Source organism: Oryctolagus cuniculus, chromosome 16 (genome assembly GCF_051225735.1).
Source record: "Oryctolagus cuniculus isolate XC-2025 breed Fujian yellow rabbit chromosome 16, ASM5122573v1, whole genome shotgun sequence".
NCBI lineage: Eukaryota > Metazoa > Chordata > Mammalia > Lagomorpha > Leporidae > Oryctolagus > Oryctolagus cuniculus.
This window is the reverse complement of record NC_142882.1, coordinates 39,188,879-39,210,152: the sequence shown is the minus strand read 5'-3', so window position 1 is coordinate 39,210,152 and position 21,274 is coordinate 39,188,879. Positions and strand designations below refer to the sequence as shown.

At 41.8% G+C, this 21,274-nt stretch overlaps 1 pseudogene; it reads right to left on the bottom strand.

Annotated features, from left to right (window-relative positions):
- Positions 1-5,901: 5,901 nt before the first annotated feature.
- On the bottom strand, positions 5,902-6,935 carry LOC149121686 (PABIR family member 2-like; annotated as a pseudogene).
- Between the last annotated feature and the right edge of the window lie 14,339 nt (positions 6,936-21,274).

The window sequence follows — 21,274 nt, the reverse complement described above, 5'->3', positions numbered from 1 at the left end:
CTTGTTCACCAGGATCTTTCATTTAGATTGTTTTTTTTGCCACCGTGTCATGGCTTCCCATGCCGAGACAGGTCTTTAACTCTGCTTTATGCATCAACACAAGGGAGTTTTTCCAGGTGAGGGTCTGTGCCAATTCTGTGGCAGTGAAAATCTAGAGAACAGGTCTCCCTATTTTAGGAACTCATGAGCCATGAGGACAGAAGTCATCCAAGCATCTCCATTCTCAGAGTTCACAAAGTCAGAATTTTCTCTGAAATTCCTCTAACTTGCTTTGAAATAGGGTTGTACTTAGTAATGAAGCTTAAAATTAATGATTTCTGTAAAAGTCATATTCCTTTGCATCTCAGTTCACCCAAAGTTTTTTGGGATTTTTTATTTGAATTGGTGTCTTATATAATACTTATTTGCAGCGGGAGTTATAAGAAGCACGCCCTTCAGATTTTTGCTGGGAGTTAGAAACCATTTCAAAACGTTTTTTGTATTAGTACGTAAAGCCTGGTAATTTATTCAAGTTCACAAAAAAACTTAAATTGGATTAAACGGTGCTCTTAAAAATTACATGGGATGATTAAGTGTCTTTATAAGGATGTTCATGTCAGCCTCTGTTAAAAACCACTAGAAGCACTAGAAGTAAACCCAAAAAATGCAACTTCTTTTGCGGCTGTTTCCAGAAAAATTCTCCAGAAGTACACACAGAGAGAAAGAAAATAACAAACAATAGATAGAGCCAATAGAAAACAAATAGTAAGACTATAAACTTAAAGCTAACCATAATAATAATCATGTTAAATGCCAAGGCTCCGTATACCAAAATTAAGTGGAGCATTACTCAGATTAGATATAGAAGCAAGACTGAGTTATATCCTACCTATCTGGGACACATTGTTTTTTTAAAAAAGGCTTAACAACACTTGCTGATTTCTTTCTTTTAAAAACTTTGTTTACTCTTTTAAAAAAAATTCTTTGGGAGGCAGAAAGAGAAGAACTGAGGGATAGACACAGACAGACAGTTGGCTCCCATCCATTAATACTCTCCTCAAATGCTCTCAATGGCCAGGGTGCTGGGCAGGGCCAAAGTTGGGAGCTCAGAACTCAATGCAGATTTCCCAAATGGATGGCAGGGACCAAAGGACTTGAGTGCTTTCACAGACAATGTTAGCAGGATATGAAGACAAGCCAGAGTCTGCAGAAAATAAATTCATATCACACATTTAATGAAAGACATCATCAACTATGGATATGAGAGACTCTCAAACTCAATGATTAAAACAACAACTGAGGGGCTGGCGCCGTGGCACACTAGGTTTATCCTCGCCTGCAGCGCTGGCATCCCATATGGGCACCGGTTCTAGTCCCAGTTGCTCCTCTTCCAGTCCAGCTCTCTGCTGTGGCCTGGGAAGGCAGTGGAGGATGGCCCAAGTGCTTGGGTCCCTGCAACCACAAGGGAGACCAGGAAGAAGCACCTGGCTCCTGGCCACTTGGAGAGTGAACCAACAGAAGGAAGAGCTTTCTCTCTGTCTCTCCCTCTCTCACGGTCTGTGACTCTACTTGTCAAATAAATAAAAATCTTTTAAAAAACCTGAAAAGTTAGCCCACTAAAAAGATGGGCAAAAGGTTTGAACAGCCAGTTTGCCAAAGAAGTTATACAGATGATCAGCATGAGAGACTATAGCAACCTCCATATTTGTTAGGAAATTGTGAACTAAGATCACAATGTGATCATCACACACTCATTTAAAAGGCTAACATTGAGAAGATAAACTATATCAGTGATCACACATGTAGAGGAACCAGAATTCTCATTCTCTGTTGGTAAGGTTGTAAAAGAATATGACGGCTTTGGGACACAGATAGAAAGATCTTAAGAACTTAAGTATACACTTGCCAGATGATCTAGCAATTCTGCAACCAGATGCTTTCCCAGGAGAATCAGTCATAAAAGTGGTGTTTCTTGATACATCCCTTATTCTGCAGTATGCAATGACAAATCTGTATGGACACCTCCCCAATTTCTCACACAAAGCTATGTGCATGAAGAATGAAATTTACTAAAATTAACATCTGTAACTGCTTCAACATAACTGTCTTTTCTCTCTTTCTTTTCACTGCCAGAGGTCATTGTGAATCATCCACTAATTTCTAATACAGGTAATTGCAAGCAGTTTTACTCACCACTGATTTTGTACACAGTGGTAAATGTAAATGATGTCTTAGTACTGTTATGAAAATAGTGTTCACCTTTCAGCTTTTCCAAAGTATTTTGGGGAACCACAGGTTTTTGGAAACCATACATTGAGAACTTTGGATATGATGGTGTAACTGAAAAAAGAAAAAAAAATCATAAAAATGAGGTTATAATAATGACCAATAGTAGAAGAAATGAGGTGGAATTAAAAACACCTGGAAAAAAAATCTAAATGCTGTACAACTAAATTATGCTCCAAATATCAAGCATACTCAAATGTGGCATGATTTTAAACAGTAGAGCGATGGTCTTAGCCATGCCAGCAACTTTCCTTTGCATAGTCCAGGATTTCTGATATCAGAACAGAGAAAAGTGAAATCTGATCCCTGTGTATTATTTTGGTCAATAATGAGCAGTTTTTATACTGTCATGTAATTCAGGTCCTGTTTATTTACTTACAACCTTGAACGTGGACAAATGTGTAAGACTTGGTTTGGATTGCAAAAACATTCACTTATTCATATAAGGGCTCACCAAGGATGGGGCATGGCAGTGGGAACTAGCAGGGAGGGTGGAGAAAAATAAAAGTTTTCTAAAATATAGGAGGCAAGAGAGATCTTCGAAAGCCACTAGAACTAGAAGATAGATTAAAATAAATTATTTTAAATTACAATTGTCACAATATAAGTAATCAAATGCCATAGATGAAGATGTGGACAAGGTAATAACATGAATCTGATCTACCCTCAGTCTCCAGGGCAAGGTGACCAGTGGTTACTGATATAACTAGAATAGAGTGGGAAAAGAAATAGCTATTGATGGAATTAACAGTATAAAAACTTAATGGAATTCTGTTTCTAGGAATCAGGACCAAGAGAGGGTAGAAAAATAGGCATTGCAACATTATGTATTCTTTAGTGCATTTTTTAGTAGATGTAGGTATTAATTTTACAGATAATTATACATGAAATAATATATATAGAATAATTTTATATATTAATCACATAATGTATTTATATATGGAAATTTATAGATTATACACTGATTTTATAAATGTAATTTATTATATTTATATGCTTAATATACAATAGAAGTTAATTTTATACATTTTTATATGCATCAATAACTTATTTTCTCTGAAGTCTAACTCATATACATGGGTTTATTTGTTTGTTTTTTTTTGCATGTTAACACACTTGATTAAATTTGCATTCTAAGGTATACACAGGCCAACATTTCACAAAACTTTGTGTTATTCCAAAATCAGTTATCATGAAACACAGTGATTATATAAGTTGGTCAAGCAAAAACAGTATCGATAGGATTCTCTTAATAGTATCATCTCTTATACTTGTTTTCGAATAGAAGCCTGAAATTTATAATATTAGAATAGAAGAGAGAATATGACAGTATAACAATGATCACTTTCCAAATACTAGACTTTATATAAAAATAAAGGGGTACTATCAATAAAGCTCATCTGTGGGTCAGCATTCCTCTTTTATTTCAAAACAATTCCTGCACAAAGTTAGCTTTCTAGTCTATTTAAATAATAGAAACTCAAAATAGACCTTGGTTCAAACAATAAAGTGAATCATCTTGCCACCTAGTTCTCATGTCATTGGAATAATTTCAATCTCTTCCACAGTTCTCTCCCACCACTGAATTTAAAAAGTATAAATTCATCATATCACAAAGGTGATTTCTTAATAGCCCCACATTAGAGCCCAAAGCTGTCCCTTTAAGGCAAAGAAGAGAGCAGAATAAAGGTGGATAATCTCCTGAAAGACAAAACCATTTATCATCTTAGAGGCAGACACATCTTAACGTGGTTCTCTGATAAACAGAATAGATACACTGAGTACCGGTGGAGGAAAGTTTTCTTTAAAATGGCATACTAAGGGACAATATTCATAATAGATGTGTTTCTGTTAGGTTTAAGGGCTTATAGGTATTGCACAGGTGAAAGCAACATGAGGATTTTAAAACCATTAACGGCTGCTATGGCTGTGATTACAAGTGAAAATAAAGACCATGTCTGATCTGTAACAGAACTACTGCAAGTTAAGCAATGCTCTGTAATAATCAAAAGAGAATGGCTTTCTCTTTCAGCCAGATACTCTTACTAGTCTAGTGCCTTCAAAGCACATCAGCTTCCTTTAAAATCCAAGGGCCTTTCCCTTCAAAGCCATAAATGCAGTAGTATTCATTTTCTTACATTCATTTAAAAATGGAATATTAATTATCCTAACAGGTAAATGTACATTTTAGATACAGGCAATCCAACTACGATGGCTGAACATTAAGAATTCTATTACAACACACACTTTACACAGCTTAATAAATAACAAATGACAATAGACTACACTCAGCTTTCTTAAAGAGTTCAATCAGAAATTTTTTCTTCTTTTTTTTCTTTTTTTTTTTTACTAAGAGGGATAATGTATTAAGTTGTTCACTAACAGTCAGGGCTATGCTGATCAAGTCACCGTTTCTCATAGTGTCCAAGAAATTTCTTCTTTTAAAAATTAGTAATTTATACTTACTAGCATGTATACTATTTATAGTTCAAACAGCTTCTTAAAAGCAGAATACAAAACAACATTGACTTTTTCAGCTCATAAAAGTATATTCATAGATATTAAACTGCCTTTACTAAAAATGCAGTAATACCAAGAACTGGCTTTCCATCTGGTGGCAACACAATAACCAAAACACCAATCACCACACAACAAATCAAACAAATCCAATGACAAAAAGGAATCAGAAAAAAAGCAGCGATTGAAACAGTATGTGGCAATCACACACATAAAGCCCCCTTTCCACCCTACCTAAGGATACACATCCCTGCCAGCACAGCCTTGTACCCCAAGGAACCTGAGGCCTCAAAATACCACCCGAGACACTGATAGCTCCGTGGATGATTTTGTACACAGTGGTTTGTGTGTAAATCACATTATTCATTCATTTGTAGATGCTCCACACATCAAGGCTGGAATTTCTTCTCCTTGATAACACCACCTAGAAATATCAACAATATTTTATATATTCCTTAGTGCAACAGATTTGCAGGGAGAAATAGCAATGGGGGCATCAAAGTCCTAAGAACCTGGGATGTGTAAGACAGGCATCCTGTAAGTCTATGCACATTCTCAACACTAAAGTCAGTCTTCACTTCATACACTCCAACACAAGGAAGCAATCAAGGTAGGAATGAAAAGCAGCTATGTGTTTCTTTACCTCTGTGAGAAATGGCAAGGAAGCAGCTCAAACAGGAAAGGGAAACAAAACAATGTACTTGAAGCTGATGTAGGAAAAAAATTATATCATCAAAGCAATTTGTGTATTACTGTGAAACAAAGCGATTGAAAACTATGTAGTCAACAGAGAACAAAAAAGAAATCCTTAAAGCAAGAGAATTTCTGATCAATTCTGTCATATCACTGCTGGGAAAGAGAATCATTATAGAAAATACACATCGGTGTCTTCTTCAAATGTTTAGACTTGAAAATAGGTGCTCTTTGAGGCACTAAGAAAAATATATTCTCTAAGCAATCAAACATGAGTTTTTGAGATTCAGTTACCAGATCCAAAATGAGATCAGCAAAAATCAGGTATTAGTAAGATCACTACATTTGCAAAATGGAACTTTAGAGATGCCAAAACATAACAACACCAGAATGGTGGAAATCTGAAACTTTAATCCACATTATGGATCAAAGTTCCCTGCGTTCCTCACTCAGTGTTCTGTGTAGGAAACAGCAGTTTCAAATACGGAATCAGAAATGGTTAAGTCACTTGGGTGAGAGACCATCCATCAAGATGAACGAAGAACAAGAATTGGTGCATGCTACTGAAGACTGCGGAAGTGCTGCCTGTAGCCAGTGACTCTGAGGACAGCCACTGCTGCTACTACTGCCATCCAACGCATCAGAACATGAACTGACATCAGACAATTTTGCAGCATCTGGAGCCAGCATATTGGTAGTGCCTTGGAAGAGTCTCTCGGGCTGGCTCTCCATCTCCATTTCACCGTTTCTCTTCAGAGGACCAAGAACACTGGGCCTGATGCACTTGACTGGACTCTGGCTCCTGCAGGAGAATCATCTTGGACTGGGAACAGGACTTGGTGGCAACCCGCTGCTCCTCACAAACATCTGTAAGGATGGTGAAAAGCATTGCTTTCCAAATCCTCAGGTAGGTGAAGGTGCTGGAGAGACTGGAGTGAAGTCAGTTCTCTTCGGAGAATACAATTTCTCTTGCTTGTCAAAATCGCTATCACTCAGGCTCCAGCTCTCACCCCACGATTGGCTTATCTGCATTGCCGCTTGTACTTCCCTTTCCTGTGCAGTGTCTCTGTTCATAACACCCAGGCCTTCCTTCCTTTTGATTTGATGCAGTCTGCTATTAGGACTACGATTAGGTGAGGAAGGCAGCAACTTCGTGCACAGACTAGGAACGTGTAGTTCAGGCCTTTGAGGGGCTGTTTGATTCCATTCCAGATGGATTCCAAAGATGAAGGAGCTGTGATGGCTCATAAATGTTGTACTATTCGTCGGAGCTCTAAAAGTATAAGGCTCAGAAACCTGTGAGAAGTCACTGAGCCCATGGATCAGGGGAGCACTGCTGGATCTCCTCAGGGTGCCCCCATCACATGTGTCAGGCTCAACGTCCAGCTCCATTTTCCCCTGAGCCATGTCGGAGATGTGTAGGCAGGCACAGCGGGTACAGCTCAGCTCCTGGTGCTTAGCTATGGACTCCAAGACTCTCACCGCAGGACTGAGCTGCTGGGGGCAGAGGCTAAGGGGCGGAGGCTCGGGGTGGGGGGCGAGGATGGGGCAGAGAAAGCAGAAGAGGAGGGAAGGAGGATGCTGATGAGGAAGACAGGACTGTGCTGCCAGAGGGGAGAAAGATGGAGAGGTTGTGGTGGAAGGTGACAGAATGAAGAATTCGGAGGAGAAAAGAAGAGGAACGGGAGGGAAAAGGCAAGGGAGGTGAAAGGCGAGATGGACAAGCAGGAAGGCAGGGAGTATGAAAGGCAGAAGGCAGAGGGGGGGAAGGAAGGAGGAAGGGTGGCCAGGGGCTAGAGGAGTCGGGGATGGGGGTGGGAAAGAAGGAAGAAGAGTAGGGAAGGGGACAGGGGGAGAAAAGGAGGAGGCGGCAACTAGGCAGTGGCGGAACTCAGGCTGCTATTTTTCCTGCTGGCCAAGGACCTCAAGCGGGGCCCGGCTCACACACACAGCGGCAGCCCGGGCAGCGTTAGCACCAAGGACCTAAGAGTCGGGCAGGGCCCGACCAGGACGCCTCGGTAGCAGCAGATCCCCATGCTCAGGACCCGTCCGCCATGCTCAGGGACCCGGTCCCGGTTGACTTCTCAGCCCTGGAATCTGTGCTTCTTCCCTTCCCTGCCCCCTTCTACCTCTAGGACAGGGTGGGGTTCAGAGGAGAGTTCAGGCCCTTTGTTCCCTGCCGCGGTGCCTCCTCTTCCTCTTCTGGGTTCTAATGGCCCGGAGGAACCCGTTGGTGCCAACACCAACAAAACCTGCTGTCTCTTCCGCCTCCCACGCTTCCGAAGCGGGAGCCTCAGCAGGGCCAGTGCCTCCGCGTCTGGGCACCCATTGAGTCCCATGTATTGGTTTTATGCTAATGATGCCAAAGTCTTTGAAGTCTAATCCCTATGAGTTTGTCCACTTTATTTCTTGTTTACCTTCTAATGTCTAATATGAAGTAAGTGCTCAGTAAGCACTGAGTGAATGTACAGCTGCCATGATGACGGTGCAGCCCCAAGGACTCCTGTGTCATGCTGTGCGTAATTTCCTCTCATACAATTACGCCTTCCCCACCTATCTTTCTAGGGATTTCGCACACACAACAGGATTATAAAAGCTCGTGAGAGCCAGTCTTGGAGAAAAGACGGGAAGAAAGTAATTTTTTGAGTGCCTACTCCTTGCTCCCTGTGTCCTTGTATTAAGTCTTCAGAATGACTTTTTGTATGAATTATGACAGCAAAACTGTCACAGTCCAGAGAATGCCAGGCACGTGGAAATCTCAATATGTTGTCCTTTGATAAATGAATATTTTTGAATGCTGTTTTAATTGAAAAGCAGAAGACAGAAAGCATGAGAACAGGGTGACATCATTTCAGTTTTACTAGAAGCAGTGGAAGGAAAAGCACATCTTGTCTGTCTCGGAGCCTGGGGCTTCCCATCACGACCCTTGCAGCAGCCACATGTGTGATAGTTCAGTACTGTGGACATCGTTTAATAAATAGATCTAGTTTTATTTGACCTCAGGAGCATGACTTTGTGTCTGTCCCCTGAACAGAGTACCGATGACAGTATCTGTTCTGTTGCTGACTGACAGTCTGATTCTTGGAGTCACATTCCCAGACTGTGCTGCATCCAGGTGAGTCCCATCGATGCACATTTCAACACCCACTTTCCCATAAGGATACTTCTAAGAAGCAGCAATGATGCATGGCATTCTGAAAAACTACATGAATTTGACCGCCTGTCTTTTATTGTGCCACCTGTTAAGGGATAAACTGGGCCTTGACTTATCATTGAATTTGAAGCTTTACCAAGTGACTTGGCTCAGTCATGAGAATTTAATCCAAGTATATTCTATTTTCAGTATGCTATGTCAGTGCCATATTTTTAAAGTACAGCACACACAGACCAAGCAATGGAAACCTCACTTAACCCACTGTTGCCAGCCAAAAGGCAGCTCTGGTTTGGCATACCAAGGGTCTGTGTTACATGTGGTTATCAGATTAATAATAAGTGTCATGGGGCTGGTGCCATGGCGCACTAGGTTAATCCTTCACCTGTGGCGCCTGCATCCCATACGGGCACCGGTTCTAGTCCTGGTTACTCCTCTTCCAGTCCAGCTCTCTGCTGTGGCCTGGGAGGGCAGTGGAGGATGGCCCAAGTGCTTGTGCCCCTGCATCCGCATGAAAGATCAGGAAGAAGCACCTGGCTCCTGGCTTCAGATCGGTGTAGCTCCGGTCGTTGCAGCCATTTGGAGAATGAATCGACGGAAGGAAGACCTTTCTCTCTGTCTCTCACTGTCTGTAACTCTACCTATCAAATAAATAAATAAAAATCTTTTTTTTTTTGACAGGCAGAGTGGACAGTGAGAGAGAGAGACAGAGAGAAAGGTCTTCCTTTTCCGTTGGTTCACCCTCCAATGGCCACCACGGGTGGCACGCTGCAGCCGGCACACCACGCTGATCCGAAGGCAGGAGCCAGGTGCTTCTCCATGTCTTCCATGGGGTGCAGGGCCCAAGCACTTAGGCCATCCTCCACTGCCTTCCCCGGGCTACAGCAGAGAGCTGGCCTCGAAGAGGGGCAACTGGGAAAGAATCTGGCGCCCCGACCGGGACTAGAACCCGGTGTGCCGGCGCCGCTAGGTGGAGGATTAGCCTATTGCACTGCGGCGCCGGCCAATAAATAAAAATCTTTAAAAAACATAATAATATAACATAATAAGTGTCATGCAAATCCCTAAAAGTAGAGAAGTGCCAGCCGGTGCCATGGCTCACTAGGCTAATCCTCTGCCTGCGGCGCCAGCACCCCTGGTTCTAGTCCTGGTAGGGGCACTGGATTCTGTCCTGGTTGCTCCTCTTCCAGTCCAGCTCTCTGCTGTGGCCCGGGAGTACAGTGGAGAATGGCCCAAGTGCTTGGGCCCTGCCCCTGCATGGGAGACCAAGAGGAAGCACCTGGCTCCTGGCTTTGGATTGGCGCTGTGCGCTGGCTGTAGTGGTCATTTGGGGGGTGAACCAACAGAAGGAAGACCTTTCTCTCTGTCTCTCTCTCTCACTAACTCTGCCTGTCAAAAAAAAAAAAAATAGCAGTGCCAGTTTTGATATAGTATGCCTAGGAAAAACAATATAAAAGTCATCTTTTCAAGGCTATTTCCTTTAATATTCCAAGATACTGTTAAATGATAGAAATAAATTACACTGGCTCAGTTCTAAATAGCACTGCAAATCGAGCAAGTGGCTGCACAGTTCACCTTGCGCTGGGTAGCCTCGCTCCAATTTAAACTTTATGAGCTGTGCCTAGTTCAGGCTGAGTACTCTGCGAAGCATCTGGGATTCTGATTTGGAGTGTGAATGGGACAGCAATAGAGTGAGACCTGGAGTGCTGCCTGCTACACTTCTGATACTACTCAAGTCTGAAAGATATCATGAGTTCCTGTGTTTATCCAAATAGTTGTCAGGAAATAGAATATTAGTCACACTTTAGGTGAGCTCAATAAGAAGCAAAGTTTTAAGTAAGATAATGAATATAATTTTAATCAAACTTTAATCATATGAGTATCAACATAGCATATTGCCAGAACTATCATTTATGTAAAATGCTTTTAATTCCATTTTGAAAATACATTCAATGACTTAAAGAGGAAATTCTGTGTTATAAATAAATGTAAGTGAATATTCTGTATTACTTTAATTTAAGCTGATGGTAATTTAAGAATGAATACAACAAAATAAAATGTCATTAAATATTTTAACTAATAAGAATATCTTAAATAAAAGTTAATTAAAAACTAATTTATACAATGTGTGACTGAAAAAAATTCCTGACTGTTGTTCTGTGGAGATGAAGATAAGTGCTTTTATTGTAAGATGTTCTGGTGTTTTCTTTTGTAGCAATTAGCACAGGGATACCAAACACCAGGGATGTGTGGCAGGAATAATCACACCATACCCAGAATGACTAAAAATTCTATAAAGATGGACAGTCACACTATGAATGGAGGGGGCACAGACCAGGCACAACCCTCACAAGACCCATGCAGCCATATCTGCCTCCTGCGTCACCTGCGTTTTCTAGGAAAGTGACATCTGAGTAATGTGTGAATTCAAAACGACTCAATCCCTGCTCTTACTTCATCCTCCTAAGTTGTCTCATGGCTGCCCTGGGGAAGAAAAAATCACAAAGGAGATTGAGGGGCCAGGGGTATCCATCACCTCCATAGCACCACATTGTTTGTGCCAATCCCAGTGGTGGAAGAGTGCCATCATCCTGTGGCCTCTGCTCAAGTCACATGAGGCATGGATGTCAGCAGCCACCAGCCACTTTGTCACCAAGAGTGTGGCATTTAGGCAAGAGAGGAGAACAGGGACAGGGGCAGAGACTGTCACACTTTTCCCATCACAGCTTGTATTTTAGAGGAAAAAGCTCATCTTGCTATGTTGTATGGGAGGGATCCAGGCCACTAGTGAACAGATAAAAACTGCAAGAAAGCAGTGTGTGAGTTTTGAAAAAGTATGAAGATTTGTGTTGCTTGAGTATGGAAAAACACATTGCTTGAGTATGGAGATGCATGATGGTTGAGTATGGAGATGTGTGCTTGAGTGTGCAGATACATGTTGGTTTGAGTATGTAGATGCATGATAGTTGAGTATAGAGATGTGTGTTTGAGTATGGAGACGCATGTTGGTTTCAGTATGGAGATGTGTGTTGATTGAGCAGGAAAGACCCTCCTATCCACCCTCACTTTTTTTCACATACTGACCCTCCCCTACCACTTCCTCTAAAAGCCCTAGTAAATTGCTCCCGAGGAGGTGGTTTCCTTGGAGAGTTGTTCCCACAGTCTCCCTTACTTGTAACAAGTAAGGAAGCATTTCCTTTATGCAACTCCACTTGAGGCTGATGATTTGGCAACACCCTGAGTGTACAGAGATTGTGTCTGCCAGCATGGAGACTGTCAGACTGGGCAGCAACTGCAAACAGTCCTGAATGCTTTCTAAGTGGCTCAGTGAGAAATCTGAACAGGTCCTGGTTCTCCCCCAAATCCTCTCTGCTCTCCTACAATGCCCTGTGACAATGATGGTTCATTTTAGGTGTCAACCTTACTGGCCTAAAGAATGCTCACAAAGCTGGAAAAGACTTGCTTGTGTTATGTTCATGAAGCTATTTCCAGAACAGATTCTCAGGTGAGTCTGAGTGCACCAAGTGAGAAGACCCCCTCCATGTAGGCAGCCCTGAGAAAAGGTATCCACCAGGTGAATTGGTCTCTTCCCTTGAGAGCTCACACACACTCTTCTGTGCACATCAGAACTCCAGGCTTGCTGACTATAGGACTCTAGGGCCTTCCCAAACAGACCTTTTCCCAGATATACAGGCGAAAATTTCAGCTTCTGACTGAGAGTTACACCTACAAATTCTCCATTTTGGGGGCTGTCAGGACAGAGTCATGATACCAGCACCCCAGTGTCTCCAGCCTGCAGATGATCTGTGGTGAGATTTCTATTCCCTTGTCACATGACTCCATTCCTGTCCTACTGGTTTTGTATCTCTGGAGACCCCAACTAACACAACAGGCAACAGAGAAAGACTGAACTAAAGGAGATAGTCCATTGTATCTCCTATTATCAGCTGACTCTTTCAGAAAGACTTGAAAATAAAATCTAAATTTGATATTCTCTTTTGCTACTTTTTCTATAGTATGGCTTTAAAATGTTGTAATGCTCAATTTTATACTTTTATTATTTTTTAATTGAAAGTTTCAGAAAGAAGGAGATGGGGAGAGAGAGAGAATCTTCCATCCACTGGTTCGCTCCCCATATGGCCACAGTGGCCAGGTCTTGGTCAGACCTGAAGCCAGGAGCCAGGAGCTTTTTCCTGGTCTCCCACATGGGTGCAGGGGCGCAAGGACTTGGGCAATCTGCTACTGCTTTCTCAGGCCATTAGCAGGGAACTGTATCAGAAGTGGAGCCCTGAGTCTTCAACTAGTGCCACATGGGATGCTAGCCTCGCAGGTGGTGGCTTTATCTGCTATGCCACAATGATAGCCCCTCTGTTTTTGTTTGTAAACAGAAAGAAATACAGGATCACACCTATATCAAATAATTCATCAGTGTGTAAAAGGGTAGTTAGAGAATGAGAACCCTGAGATCAAACTTGTTCTTTTTTTAATTTATATTTTTATTATACAAAGAGCAGATTTCATGTAGTTCATAGATACGATTCTGGGAATACTTGTAAACAACGTTTCACTGGGGCAGAACCACTGCCACTGTGCAGGCTGTTCTCAGTACTGTGCAAAGTGGTTGTAGCAGTGATGGTGACAGAATAGAGAGCATTTATGACCCATCACAGCTTTGGGGCCCTCATACAAAGGAAACCATGGCAGTCCTCAACTGTCATTATATACCAGTTCTAGTCCAGAGATACTCAGTATTTTTAATTTTTTTGACAGGCAGAGTGGACAGTGAGAGAGAGAGCAGAGAGAAAGGTCTTTCTTTGCCATTGGTTCATCCTCCAATGGCCACCGCGGCCGGCGCACCATGCTGATCCGAAGCCAGGAGCCAGGTGCTTCCCCCGGTCTCCCAAGCGGGTGCAGGGCCCAAGCACTTGGGCCATCATCCACTGCCTTCCCGAGCCACAGCAGAGAGCTGGCCTGGAAGACGGGCAACCGGGACAGAATCCGGCGCCCCGACTGGGACTAGAACCCGGTGTGCCAGCGCCGCAAGGCGGAGGATTAGCCTAGTGAGCTGTGGCACTGGCTGATACTCAGTATTAATGGATTAATTTACATGTTTTTGTTTCATTTGTCATTCCTCAGTGCCTCTTTGCAGCCAAGTTGTCATTGGCTGTATATGAAATCACTCTCTCAAATAAATTTGCATAAATACATCTACAATACAACTGACTGGGGGGTTACTATCAAGGAACATACATGTATTTTAGGAGAATTTTCCTAGTTTGTCTTTTAAGTTCATTTTGGCTGCCTTTCTTACCTTTTCTGGATTATATACGAACTTCTCTCTCTTTCCTGAATTCCTTGGTACCTATTGAAAATGCTACTCAGCAGTGTGAATACTGCTTTTCTTTGTCACCAGATTTTCCTGGATAAGTCACCTAAAGTGATATATTCACTTTTAATGAGAAATGAACTTTCCAGCCAATAACTTTAAAAAAATTCCCTTTTACTCAGTTCAGTTGAAATGCATGCTATCAGAAATCACATCTTTATTTCAGTATGAAAAAAATTCTAGTAGAATATTGAGCCATTTATAATAAGTTGAGAATGGCAGTTCCTTTAAGACACTAATTGAACTTATCTAGAGATACCACTCATTTGAGCAAAGTTAACATCATGGCCATGACTTACTGCCTCAAAGAGGAAGAAGGTAAAAGACAGAGTTATTAATATAATAGGAAGTAAATGGAGACATCTCAAAATTGGCTAACCTCAGAACAGTTAAGATGGGATGAATTACCAAAAACATACCACAAGTCACAGAGCTGAAGATTCATTCTGACATATTCAATGTGTCAGAGATAAAATGTTCAGTACATGAACTAGAAAATAAACATTCTTGAAAAGAGAATTTCTAAGAAAAAATTATAATATTGTTAGAAAATATTACAAATAAGTTTGATTTGCAATTTGGTTTAAATTTGCTGGTAGTTTAAACTAAGTTGATAAACATTTCTTATCTTAAAAAGAATATTGAGAAAAACAAAGATGCGGACAAAAAATGACCAGAAGAAATCATGAGTTTATTGATGGATTAAATAAAAGTGAAAGTTCAAGAGTGCCAGGTACTTGAGTAAGGTTGGGCGATGGTTGGAGCTGATACAAAGCTAGAATTTTCCAGAAAGACTCTCTCCTCTCTTTGCTGCTGGGCTTAGAGACTTTTGCCTTAATGTAGGCATAATCTGGGTTCATGATCTATCCCAAGTCATGGGTGCACTTACTAACTGAACATTGGACAGTCCTAGAGATAGCATGGTTATTATTATTTATGTCATAGTATGATAATAAACCCAAACAGTTGAAAAGTCCTGGGAACTTGTATGCTTCAACATTCCCACCTTTATTTTCACATACATAAAGCTGATGTACTAACCTCTTGATGGAGAAGAGATATCTACCTGGACACAGTAGAAGTAGAATCTGCAAGATTTGGAAATAGAATGCTTATGGTAGTAGAAGGATGGGAGAAGGGAAGATACAATAGAGTCTAGAAATATTCTGACTCTAAGAACAACCAGCTTCACAAAAGTAGAGATATAGGAATGATTTGCAGCTTTGGTGATGGTGCTATATGAATGGCGAACAAGAAGGAGCACCCATGGCTCGGGACTTACATGCTCTGTTTTGACAGTGTGTGAGTATTCTAGTGGGGATAGTCAGTAGTCAATTTACACTCAAAAAAGACAACTCGAAGGAGGTAACATTTACACTGGGTCACAAGGAATGAGAAAAGCCAAGAAAAGTAGCAGGGTGGAGGTCAAAATGAGCTTCAAAGTTGCTGAGTTCCTTTGCGATGCTGACAGTAGGGCCACAAGGGCTGAAGTGAAGGGGGTAGGAGCAGGTAGGTTTGCTTTTGGAGTAAGATACTCAGCAGCCAGCTCATCAGATACACTCAAAGTCAGTTTGCGTCTCAGCTGTTCCACTTCTGATGCTGTTCCCTGCTAATGGCCTGGGAAAAGCAGTGAAAGATGGTCTACATTCCTGGTCACCTCTCACACACGTGGTAGACCTTGCTGAAGCTCCAGGCTCCTGGCTTCAGCTTTCCTGTTGCAGATATCTGGGGAGTGAAGCAGATGGATATCTCTGTCTCTCCCTCTCTCTGTAATTCTGACTTTCAAATGAATAAACAAATCTTTAAAAATATTATTTTTATATATAATTATTTATTTATATATTTATTTATTCACTTCATACTCATCTTTGCACTTAGCACATCACTAAAGTGATGATGTACTGATTCTATGAACATGAAAAAGTAAATAGTCGTGATCATACCTGCTTGTAAGACAGGTGTTCTGGCATTTAGTGTGGAATCAGTGTGAGATAGCTGGTCTTAAACATGAGTGGAAGAAATTATTGCAGAAGTGAAATTTGTGACTTCAGAATGATCTGAGTTTAGTTGATGATTCCTTTAGGATTGGTATGCTAAATTCAATCAGATGCATACTTATTGAGAAAATGAAAGAGGATGGAATACCACTCAATTTGGCTTTTTGTGGTCTAAAATCTCCGTGCTCAAATATTTTGTTTGCTACTGTACCATATACATCAAGGAAATATTATCTAAAATTCTCCTTTTGAACAAATTACTTGGGACAAAACCTTGCTTACTCAGATCATATTTATTGAATATCGTTCCCAGACAATTCTAAAGGCTACTACATATATAAGCCTTTTCCTCTTGAACTCATTTGAAACGCAGCAAGCCTCCCCACATCAGCTTCTGTCTAGCTTTCTTTAAATTGGTGTATTCCCCTGTTAAAGCATGTCTTCTTAATTCCTCCCCTTTCAAATAATTTTTCCTTTAAATTTATTCACAAAACTATTAAAATATTGTTTATTAGCAAGTCTATGATTTCCCTGTTTAATAACTCAGTGCCAACCCTTTGATCACAGTTATTGGTTTTGCTTTAAAAGTACCTTTAAAAATCCATTTATTTACTCTTATTTTATTTGAGAAGCAGAGACACAGAAAGGAAAGAGAGAGAGGGAGAGGGAGAGGAGGAGAGAAAAAGACATCGCTTCCACCTGCTCATCAACTCCTGACGTGCTTGTAAGAGCTGGGACCTGGCCTGGCTGAAGCCTGGGGCTCAGAATCATCTGCTCCCTCCCAGGGTGGCACTGGCAGGAAGGTGGATCCTAAGCAGAACCAGGACTAGAACCCAGACACTCCCATACAGGATGCATGTGTCCCAGGGGGTGTCTGCACCATGCCACCAGTTCCTGAAATGTGTTTTTTGTGCCTTTTCTATGTACTGAATCTAAGGACAGCAAAGGCAGTAGAGGCTCTGACTTCAAGACTGCACCTGCCAATGATTAAGCATAAGCTCCAGGGCCGGCGCCATGGCTCACTTGGCTAATCCTCCACCTGTGGCACCGGCATCCCATATGGGCGCCGGTTCTGGTTCCGGTTGCTGCTCTTCAAGTCCAGCTCGGCTGTGGCCCGGGAAGGCAGTGGAGGATGGCCCAGGTGCTTGGGTCCCTGCACCCGCATGGGAGACCAGGAGGCGGCACCTGGCTCCTGGCTCTGTATCACCGTAGTTCCAGCTGTGGTGGCCATTTGTGGGGTGATGCAATGGAAGGAAGACCTTTCTGTCTCTCTCTCTCTCACTGTCTAACTCAGTCAAATAAAAAAAAAATAAGAATAAGCTCCATCTAGGAGGGCATCCCCTTCCAATGGGGTTTTGGAGCAGAATCACCAAACTCCTTCCCTGCCTCCACATTTCAGAGGCAGAAGATGGGCCTCTCCTGGAAATGATCTCAGAGGGGAAGCGGTGCCTATGTTTTCTAGCAGGAATTAACAGGGAGAAACAATAAGCCCCAGTCCTTGCTCAGTTCTTGCTGTTGTCCCCATCTGGGAAGTGCCCTAGTAGATAGAAGAATTCTCTCTCTTTCCCTGCATTCTCTCTCTCTCTCTCTTTGTCTTCCAATAAATAAATGAGTTTTTAAAAATTTTAAGTATATAACTAACTCTGTGCATCTTTACAACTGAATACACTTATGGAACCACCAGACAAGAGTAGACACAGTTTGTTACGCACACCCAGGGAGCTTCCTATTTGCCTCTCCCAAGTAATCCCTTTCAAGATCCCTACCTGTTTTCTCACATTTCACATAGATTACAACAAGTACAAAGGAAAATATGCACCCTTTTGTAATGCAGCGCATGCCCCCAACAGGATACTTTTAAGATTAAATTTTATTTCCTGTTTACTTTTAAAGGTATCAAAGGACTCTGCAGAGAGTATTGTACTACCATTGCTTGGGTGTGTTGATAATCATGACCAATTTCTTTCTCATTCCAGACGAAGAAAATAAAATATAAAGAACACATACAACTTCAAATATCCCTCTGTTTTTTCATGTAGAGATGAATGTGGAATTAAATTTTTAAGAATAAACTACTTTATACTAATATGTGTCTGTCCTCTAAATAAAAAGCTTTATATCTGCAATCCAAACAACACAAACAACAGCCAAGAACCCAGCAGTGATTTTAAATGCATGAGAAAACAAAATTTCAAGTATACAGCATTCCTATTGTGTGTCTTCAACACTTATATATTTAACATATAAAGATGTGGGGTGTGTTTTTTATTCTATCATTTTACTGAGAGCAGTGGAAAGAAAGTGACACCCTAAAGTAGAAGCCAGATTTTTTTGGCAGTATTTTGAGATGAGATTTGTATTTTGAAGCTGCTGAAAACTTTCAGTTTAATAAATTAGGCCAATTACTCTTTTTTTAGGCTCAGTAATCTTAAAGGCTCAAGAAACTTGGTACTAAAATTCTTTCTTTTCCTTGTGTATTTCTATATATCACATACCTTTATGTTTGTATTTTACATTGTTATTTGCATGTAAAATTTTAAAATACACTATGATATCAAAGGTTGACACAGTTAACTGCATAATTTATTTCTTTCCTATGAGCTTTCCATTACAAGTCACAAGTCTTTGAACTTCTGGTTAGGCTCCACAGCCTGAAGGTCCTGAGTGTTTTTCCAGAAGGTTTTCATTTTTTTTAATGCTGCCTTCACTGGAATCTGCTCAAAATTTTCTAATGGGAAGCATAATTTTAATGGCCTTGATTCCACATTTCTATTGTTTATTTTATTGCTCTTCTCTTGCTAAGAACACTTGCAATTGACATACTTATGAAGTTTTCTATTTATGATACTAAGTTGATTGTTTCTTGTTATATTAAGCAAATTTGCAGATTTTCCAAACTTGTAATACCATGAAAACGTTTTCAGCAGTGCCCCTTATTGCATAGGAAATGAGAGATACTGTCAATGGGGTTATTTTAAAGAGAAAGATATGACTTTGCAATAAAATACAAAGACTTTGCTAGATAGGCTGTATTTTAGCCTTAATCCTGCTTGACTTGGGTGTCTCCTCTTGCATTTTTACATAAGGAAATGATGTCAGTAGCTGGTGTCTTATTTTCTTTCTTTCTTTTTTTTTTTTTAATTTTTTTACAGGCAGAGTGGACAGTAAGAGAGAGAGAGACAGAGAGAAAGGTCTTCCTTTGCCGTTGGTTCACCCTCCAATGGCCGCCACAGCTGGCACACCGCGCTGATCCAAAGGCAGGAGCCAGGTGCTTCTCCTGGTCTCCCGTGGGGTGCAGGGCCCAAGCACTTGGGCCATCCTCCATTGCCTTCCCGGGCCACAGCAGAGAGCTGGCCTGGAAGAGGGGCAACTGGGACAGTATCCGGTGCCCTGACCGGGACTAGAACCCGGTGTGCCAGCACCGCTAGGTGGAGGATTAGCCTATTGAGCCACGGTGCAGGCCGGTGTCTTATTTTCAAAGACAACACTGTCATCCACAAAAATCAATAACTTTTTCTGGCTTCTTTTCTCTCCCCCTCTTCATGGAGGAACAACACTAAACCCTGCCTAGGCTTCATATCCGAGTCACGGCACCATTATGTCGCTCCCCATCTTCGTGGAGGAACGACACAGGACCCTGCGCTGTTCTTCTGTCTGCTCGGCCCTCCCCGGGTTTGTTGCTGGTTCTTCCCGGGTTGGCTACCGTCCCTTCCACCTCCGTGGAAGGGCGGTTCCCCCTGCCACTTTCCCCACTTCCGCGGGGGAGCGGCACACCGCCGGCCGGCTCTCTCGGGGGCTGCACAGGTGTTCCTTCAGATAGATGTTCCCGGTGCATGTTGTCTCTCTCCTCCTTTATAGTCCTCTTCCACCAATCCCAACTCTGCTACCCACACGCCGAGTACGCTGCTCTCCTCCAATCAGGAGCAGCTCCTGCAGCTTGTCAAGTTGGTGAGAGGCAGCTGGGTAGAAGCTGTTTTCTCCTCTCCCAGCGCCATATTGTGGGAGAGCAGATGTATAGAATAAGTCTTAATTCCAGTAACAGTATAGTCCGAGTTGCTCCCCACAGCTTCTCTATTTACTACAACTTGTTTTAATAAATTAGCACTCCCTCTAGTCTCAGAAGAAGCGTATGTTTCAAGTGCTCTCTAATATTGCTATATAAAAAGCTCGTGACACTTGCCCATACAACTCCTGTTTTCCTTCATCCTTGCTGAGGAAGGATTTGTGGTCACACACACTCCTACACACAAGGCTTGGCAAGTCACCTGCTCTCAGGCCTCTCGTTTCCCTCTCTCATCTCTTTTTTATTATTATTCCAGCTTTCTTCATCTTCCTTCCTCCCCACCAACCACCCACTGCAATCCTGAGTTCTGCTCTGCAACACTTTTTCCAAACAAGTGCTTCCCTTCAGAGATCCTTTGGCCAGCCTGATTCCTCCAGAGATCACTGATGCCACTTGGCTCTGCAATCACTCTCAACCCATGCTTTCCCCTGTAGAGGTTCAGACCCTTCCAACAAGGAAACTTTTCTTTTTTTTTTTTTTTTTGTGGAAACCGCATTCAAGAATCCCCAAAATCAAATTCAGTGAGCTGTGCCCTAAGAAGTCTTTGCCTCAGATGAGAAATTTTGCAAAACTGCAGTAGCTTTTAAGTGCATATGGCCAATATCTAGCCGATTGCATGTTCATTTGTAATGCTGAAGTAGAGCCAAGATGTGGAATCCAGTGGACTGTGGCATCCCACAATCCCCAGAATCCCACACCTTTCACAGCTTTGCTGAATGACCCTGACAATCCGGACGTGAAGTTTGATGCCACATGCAAGTGTGTGCAGCCTCTACCAAGCAGGTTCACATAAGAACTAGGTAAGGTGGTATGTTATTAGGCCAGTGCTATAGCTGTACATTTTTTAAAACTAGAAGCAAGGGGTGAGGAGAATATAATTCCAATGATTCCACACTTTTTTGAAAACTGTCTTCTGATTACTCTTAAATTTCAAAGTTAACGTATAAAATCAGTCTATATGTTCTGAACTGGAATATTTGGTTCACTTACCTGTTCAGTCCATAAATATTTACTGGAATCTACTGTGCACCAAATGCAGTTCAGTATCAGTGACCATAAAAGCTTCCTTACCATGAGCCATGCAATGGAACCAGCAGTAGCCAAAGTCAACTCCTAAGAAGGTCAAGTACCAAGTCCACAGGGAATCCCCAGGCAAATTGCAGAGCCTGTAGTTCTCCCAGACATAAATACAACTGGTCACA